The sequence below is a fragment of the Elephantulus edwardii genome, unplaced genomic scaffold, assembly GCF_000299155.1.
Source record: "Elephantulus edwardii isolate Elephantulus edwardi_28Jun2011 unplaced genomic scaffold, EleEdw1.0 scaffold00332, whole genome shotgun sequence".
NCBI lineage: Eukaryota > Metazoa > Chordata > Mammalia > Macroscelidea > Macroscelididae > Elephantulus > Elephantulus edwardii.
Window position 1 is genome coordinate 17,309 of NW_006400082.1, and position 8,209 is coordinate 25,517.

The 8,209-nt window shown below is 42.6% G+C and overlaps 1 pseudogene; it reads left to right on the forward strand.

Annotated features, from left to right (window-relative positions):
• Positions 1–6,362: 6,362 nt before the first annotated feature.
• On the forward strand, positions 6,363–7,197 carry LOC102869726 (annotated as a pseudogene).
• The last annotated feature ends 1,012 nt before the right edge of the window (positions 7,198–8,209 follow it).

Below are 8,209 nucleotides of genomic sequence, written 5' to 3' on the forward strand. Positions count from 1 at the left end.
AAAAAAAAAAAGAAATTAGTAACTCCACTCAACCAAATATAACTACAACAAAAGGTAAACCAGGCATATCAACTGCACAGATGGGAAAAGATGAAGGTGCTTTCATCATAACACTTTGAAATGTTCTTATCTGAAAAATGTACAGGTAAAGAATAGTTTCTGCCCTTATGAAATGATATACTAGATTTACTATTTGCTCATATGTGAAACATTACTACCTCAGGTTTTGGTGAAACTATTTTTAAATTACAGTGAATAGAAGAGTCAAAGCATTTAATGATGTCTTTTGCAACATGGTCTTCTTGACAACTAATACTGGTGAATGTACTGAAATCCTGGGTGGCACAAAAATAAAACAAAACCCCTGAAAAAAAAACCCACAAAACAACTAAGTCCTAAAATTCTAACCTCCAAATTGACAATTTTAGTGTATCCAGACACACCCTAGTAGACAGGATTGGCAACCTGTTTCTAAGAGGTTTTGCGTATAGGAGGTCTCCGAAGTCAATCCCACTCAACAGCATAACAACAACAGTCCTTTTTACAATGACACATTTCTTCCCCAATTTATCTGCATGTTTCTTACACTTATTCTACCTAATTTTCCTCAATCATATCCATGCCCCAAAGAAGTCCTGGTGGTGCACTGGTTAAGTGCTCAGTTGCTAACTGGAAGGTTAATAATTCAAAGTCGTTGGTTGCTCCTTCCAAGAAAAGATGATCTACTTCCATAAATACAGCCTAGAAACACTATAAGGCAATTCTATTCTGACACATGGAGTCACTATACGTCGTATAAAACTTGATAATACGTAACAAAAACAGTATAACCCTCCTCCAATTCACCAAAAATGAGGGCATACAACTTAAGGGGGGAATGAAGGATACTTACTTCACTTATGGAATAATATCTCTTTACTTGTGTCTCAGGGAAACTCTGCTATCCTAGTCTGTAGCGAGTTGCACTGCTGACCCAAAGCTTGTTTGACTATACCAGTGGCAACGTAGGAGAAAGTTGGACAGCCTCCTCCCATGTGGTCTACAGCCTTGGAAAATCAATGGAGGATCAACTATAAGTCAGTTTTAATTCCACAGCAAAGAGAGAGAGAATGACTTGAGTCTTCAGTTTGAAATGTTAATTCTCAATCTGTGTTTAATAGTGAAATACATTAAAAATGAAATGTCCCAGCTAATAATAATAACACGTAAGATAATTCTCACTGTTCATCTTTGTAATGTCATAGGAAAATAGACTCATTGGTGAGACTAGGAGACACATTTTCATATATTGATGGAAATGCAAAATGGCATTAGCCTAACAAGGGAATTTGAAAATATTTGCCAAAAGTATTCATTTGCTTTTGACACTGTAATCTCATTTCTAGCAATCCATCTCAAAAGTTTGTTGACCAACAATAGAAGCATATGTATATATGTTTATTCCTCACAACCTTATGACGACTAGGGAAAAATTGGAAAGGACAGTAATATTATTTAGTAGGGATCTGTTTGGTAACATTATGTTATAGCCTGACAACAGAGTGCTATATGTTTCTCAAAAGAAAAGAGAAATACCATTATAAATTCAACAGAGTGATCTCCACAACATGTGTTAAAATAGAAAAAGCTAAGTGAAGATAATTACACATAGTATGTTTGATTGATAGACAGTGAAGAGGTAGAAATTGTTAACAGCTTCAGCTTGCTTGGCTCCACAATCAAAACCTTTTGATATCAGCAGCCAGCAAATCAAAAGATGAATTGCATTGGATAATTGGATAATTCCAGAGTACTGAAGAGCAACTATGTCAGTCTAGAGACTAAAGCCATCGTATTTGCAATTACTTGGCTATGCATCAGAAATCTGGACTAAGAATGATAGAAGAAGAATTGATGCCTTTGAGCTGTGGTGCTGAAGAAGAGTATTGAATTTGCAATGTACTACTAGGAGAAAAAACAGGTTCATCCTGGAGAGGGTGAAACAAGGTTTTTGCTTGTAGGCAAGGATTTTTAAGCTCCATCTGACATAATTAGGCACGTTGCAAAGAGGGTCCAGTCCTTGGAGAGGGACATCATGCCTGGAAGGATGGAGGGATAGCACAAGAGAGGAAGACCTTGAATGAGATGGATTAACTCATTGACTGGGATGATGTGGATAGGTGTGTCAGAGGCAATGAGGTTGGCCTAAGATAAAGCAGGGTTCAAAACCGTTACACATAGAGTTGCTATGAGTCGGAAGCACATAAGAACACGATTTTGTGCACATAAGAACACGATTTTGTTGTTGTTGTTATGTGCTGTCGAGTCGCTTGCGACTCATAGTGAACCTATGCACAACAGCCCTAAACCCTGCTCTATCCTGTGCCAATCACACTGCCTCTGACACATCCATCCCGATTACCCCACTCACTGAATCAATCCACCTCATAGAGGGTCTTCCCCTTCTGCGCCGTCCCTCCACCATCCCAAGCATGATGACCCTCTCCAAGGACCTCTCCCTCCTTACATGTCCAAAGCATGTCAGACGAACCCTCATAATCCTTGCCTCCAAGGAGTAGCTTGGTTTAACCCTCTCCAGGGTGAATCTGTTTGTTTTCTTGGCAGTCCATGGTACATTCAATACCCTTCTCCAGCACTACAGCTCAAAGGCATCATCAATTCTCCTTCTGTCGTCCCTAGTCATTGTCCAACTCTCTGATGGATAACAAGTGATTGCAAAGACCATAGCCTGCATCAGACGCACCTTAGTCTCCAGAGTGACACCATTTCTCTTCAGTACCCTGGAGAGGTCCCTAACAGCAGACTTTCCCATCGCAATACATTTTTTGTTTTCCTGGCTACTGGTGCCATGAATGTTGACTGTGGAGCCAAGCAGACTAAAGTTGTTAACAATCTCAATCTCTTCACCATCCATCCTGATACTGCCAATTGGCCCAGTGGTGAGAATCTTTGTCTTCTTGACATTGAGCCTCAGTCCATACTGAAGGCTGCAGTCCGCAACCCTCGACACTCTGCATTTCAGGTCCTCCTCAGTTTCAGCAAGCAGGGTTGTGTCATCTGCATAACCCAGATTATTAATAGATCTTCCACCAATCCTGATGCCACAATTCTCCTCATAGAGCCCAGCCTCTCAGATAATCTGTTCTGCACACAGGTTGAACTATCCCCATCAACAATATCAAAACCACAAAATCAATTCCCAATATGTCAGACATGTCCCCCGGGCTGCTGCACCTCTTTATACTCATTCCTAAACCAATCTTATTAGTTTACTGGGTCCAAAATCCATTGCAATACTTCACAGATCACACAAAACCATATTGGAAAGACAAAAGGCTATCATTCATGTTGGTAGCAGATACAACCATTTAGTCATAACAACTTCTGAAAAGTGCTCACAGGCACCAGTCTTTAGCCTCACAGCTTTAGGCTGTTAGGCCTGCCAATTATCATTATCTTCCAGCTCCCCCACCCCCACCCCGCCCAAGCCAACACCTCTAGTCCTCCAACAAACTTTGGCAAAAACTTAGTTTTGATTCTTTGTGGTAGCATTTCAAGGTCAGTTCTGTCTCATATCAATTCTCTGATTCTCTACTGCTGGTTGCTATGACCACTATTCATGTAGGTCTTGCTCTGACTACCCCGACATACTCTTCTTTTCTGATGGTTGTTGTTGTTGTTGTTGTTGTTGTTGTTGTTAAGTGCCGTCAAGTCGCAGGAGACTCATAGCGACCCTATGAAGGAGAGTCCTCCATGCTTGGGTGCCTTTCATCCTCTCTCCAGGTTCATAGGGTTTCCGGAGGCAAACTATTATGAAAGTGGATGCCACTCCTCCTTCCAAGCTTGTTTAATTGGGGAGCTCCACCCCACTCTCAGTCCGTATTGGGTAGCCAACCATTAACGAATTTGACACATCCGTGTCACAGTGTTCAGCCTCACAGCAACCACAAGTGACCGCGGGATGGCAACTTGTACACCAGGGCTTTACGACCGAGAGGAATGTCTGAACAAAAACAATGAAAGACTGGCCAGAGGGCCACAAACTAAAAGTCACCCACCTTTGTCTTGGTCACATCATTTTCTCTTCACTGGTCCAGCTGATCTCTCTCTCTCTCTCTCTCTTTCTCCCTCTGTTAATGTTATTGTTATTAAGTGCTGTCCAGTCGCAGGCGACTCATAAGAGTCTCAAATTCTGCCGGTAGATCTGCTCAATTTTATAGCAAGACTAGCCAATCCCCTTGTGGATAGGCTAAAATATTCTATTTGCATATTTCCATCCATCTACTTTGCAAGAGCAAAGCTAATGGCTAAGGAAGCCATTTTGAATAATAAGCTTGTAACACCACACAGAAGAAACGACAAGGATTTCTTCATGAAAACGTTGCTCCTGGGTTAAGATAGAAATGTACAAGTCTAAAGGATCTAGTAATTCCAGAAACACAGAGATGCAAAGATAAGAAATCAAGAGTCACTTTGAAGAGACAATGTTGACTTCTGCTGAGGCTTTGAGGGAGTGTTTGTTGTATGGATCTCTCTTAATTGCTGTTAGTTCCAGAGAGTGCTCGGTTTACACCTGCAGTATTAACAAGGCAATCTTCTCCTTTTGTCTCTATATCTTCTATTTGAGAAGAGCGCTGGTTACATAGGAGTACTTACTGTACTCCCATCTGACTTCACACTAACCAAACTGATAACATCTTCAAAGACTGCTCTTAAAAAGGTCTACATATATATGTTGTTGTTATGTGACGTTGAGTCACTTGCGACTCAGGGACTCTATGTACATCAGCCCTAAATCCTGCTCTGTCCTGTATCAATCTCATTGTCTCCAACACACCCACCCCATTACCCTATTGTTGTTGGTAAGTACCTCATTTCCTGGTGCAGCACTCCTGGCTCCTCCAGGATGTACTAAAGAGGTACTGTTTGTTTCCCTCAGCTGGTGTTCCTCTTCCTCCCTCTCTCCTAAAATTAGGTAACAATCATGCCCGTAGGTTCTGCTAGACCTCTGGCCCTCAACATATAGGACTAGTCTCTAGAGCTCTAGTGGCCTAATCTCACCTTGATGGTACTTAACAACAACAACAGGGGCCTAATGGAGAGAGAGTTGTAAAGGTGAATAGTTTGAACCCATCAGCTGTTCTTGAGGAGAACATGTATAAATTACATGTCCCATGTAATTTATAGCCTAAAATATCCATTAGAGGGTCAGCTAGGAGTTGTTTTGACTGTATAGCAATGAATTTGTGTTTGAAATTTTTATAGGACTGGTATTAACAGAAAGAGAGAAAAGATTCATATCCAAGCTGTCTGCTCTTTTATGTGACGTATTTTACTTCATATTAGTTGTTATTGTTGTTGTTATATGTCATCAAGTCACCTGAGACTCATAGTGGCCCTATGTACAACAGCTCTGAACCCTGCCCTGTCCTGAGCCAGTCTCACTGACTCTGACACACCTAACCCCATTTCCTCACTCACTGTGTCTGTCAATCAATCTCATCTGGGGTTTTCCTCTCCTGTGCAGTCCCTCCGCCCTTCCAGGCATGACATCCTTCTCAAAGGACTGGTCCCTTCTGGTGCCCTAAGTGCATGAGATGGAGCTGCAAAAGCATATCTATATAAAGAATATTGTTTAGACCATAAACATTCTGAAAGGCTGTTTAATGTATGTGAAGAAAATATTTAAGTGTTCCTGTCAGGCTAACAATTTGACTTCTGAAACTGAAAATATTTGTCAAATACTATCAAGCAGAAAAGCTGAACAGATACTGGGATAGAGGCTAAATGGAAGAGGAAAAGAGCATAAAACAGTCTTCCTGTCAATTTTCCTGCTCCACACACTTGATATCCAACCCTACACTTGTAAGCACACTTGCAGAACTCTGCAGTTCGAATATTTTTTACTGCTAAGTAATAATGTTCATTAATTCCTCTTGAGTTGAGTATGACCCTCCCATACCCATCCCAATGAGTATATCAAAAGGGTTTTAATCATGGAGAAGAACTACTTTTTTAAAAAAAAGAATAGAATTTCTTCGTCTCAAAATCTTCCAGCAGGCTGAAAAGCAGGCCTCACGGGTGGGAAGGAGACAGAGGCAGTCCGCAGAGCTCACTTGCATTTATTTACCTGCGTCTCCAACCTGATTCTCCGCTGAGGTAAGAAGTGTCCCTTGTCTCCCACCCCATGGTTTTGAGGATCTGAGAGAAGTGCCTGATTTCCCTGTGAGTTGGCTGAGGCAACCAAATTCACGATCAGTATATTCTGAGGGTTTCTCCGGATTTGTAACGGCATGAGGCAGGTTTGAAATGTGCAGAGTATAATCAGTATTTGGACAAGAGCAGAACAAGCTTTGTTAGGGATGAGTAAACCTACTAACTGTATAAGAGATTCTATCAGGTTGTACGGCAATACTGGCTTGTACAGCAACAAAGTGCAGCATTGGCTTCAGCAAGAAGGACTCGGTGATGAGAGCGCGCTCCGAAGTGTACCAACCACATCCTGTGTTTCTACCAGCTCATTCCCGGGCGTATTCTCCCTGCGGGAGGATGGACCTTTCTGCCGGGCCGACCACGATATGGTGGAGAGGGCCTGCCTGGCAAGGGGCAGCCGAGCTGCGAGGCGGCCGGCCCTGCGTCCCCATGTCCACAAGCAACCAGAGAAGACTACCCGCGTGAGGACCGTGCTGAACGAGAGCAGCTGCACACCTCGTGGACCTGCTACCCAGCGAACCCTCAACCTGATGCACCTGGTGAAGGAGCATCTGGTGGCGATGATGGGCCTCAGCCCCTGCGTGAGCCGGGTTTGGTTTCAAAACAAACGGTGCAAAAAGGACAAGAAGAGGCGCATCCTGACGAAACAGGTCCAGTAGCAGCAGCCAAATGACAAAACTAACGTCCAGGGGATGGCAGGAACTTTCACGGTGACTGCCAGTCTGGAGAGACGGGATGGTGGCCCACAGGCTAACCCAGTAGACGTGCACAGTGTTACCAGCCACCTTGGAAAGTACTATGTGACTTCCCCCTGCGGAGTAACATCGATCAGCTGGCTTTTCAGCAGCTGGTCATTTTTTTTTTTCAGGAGGACAGGGCTCTAATTCCAGTGGCAGTGATGTGGCGTCCATGTCCTCTCAGCTCCCAGATTCACCTAACAGCGTGGTAGCCAGTCCTACTGAGGCAAGAGGAACGTTCATTTAGATGTATCTCTTTTACTCTGTTGGAGAAAGTGGAAAATTTTAATGTCGAACTCTGAAACAAAAGTATTTAACAGCCCAGTCAATGAAAATAGAATCGAGAAATGAATGCTCCATGAAATGCACGAAATCTGTTTTAATGACAAGGTGATATGGTAGCAAGACTGTGAAGACAATCATGGGATTTTACTAGAATTGAAACAAAGAGCAAACAAAACCCAAAACACAACATAACGCTATCCAATGACCTTTGTTGTTGTTGTTGTTGTTGTTGTTGTTATTGTTGTTAAGTGCCATCCAGTCATAGGCGACTCATAGTGACCCTATGAATGAAAGTCCTGGACACCTGTATGACTTTTGTCCTTTCTCCAGGTTCATAGGTTTTCAGAGGCAAGCTATTATGGGAGTGGATGCTACTCCTGCTTCCAAGATCCATTGACCTTAGGAGTACTGAGAAAACAAAGATTTTTTTTTTAAGTACAGGATTTATATTCAAGATGATATATATATACAAAGCATTTTCATTTCACTGCACCTCTAGAGAAAAGCAGAAATAGAGAGATTTTCCCCCCCCCCCCACCCCGACCCCAAACCGGCCTTAGTCCATCCTAATCTGAATGTTACTGTTTCTATATTGGTCATTGCCTTGCCAAACAGGAGCTCTAGCAAATGAGCAGGAAGAGAGACTTGGCCTCTATGCCTGAATGAGTCTTCTCGAGAACGTGGAACTATATTGGTTTGCAGTGTTTTAGTTGACTGTAACAAGGGGTTAATTGAAATCCTTCCTGGATTTCTTCACATGTCCTTAGCTGGTTTCTGTTTTCTTTTTGCTCCTTCTCCCTCCTTCTTTTTGAGATCCATCCTCTATCAAAAAGTCTGAAGCTACTTTAAAGGTTTCTTAAATTCAGATTTGTCTGTTGTTATGTGCTGTCGAGTCGTTTCCGACTCATAGCGACCCTATGCACAACAGCCCTAAACCCTGCTCTATCCTGCACCAAACGCACCGCCTCTGACAC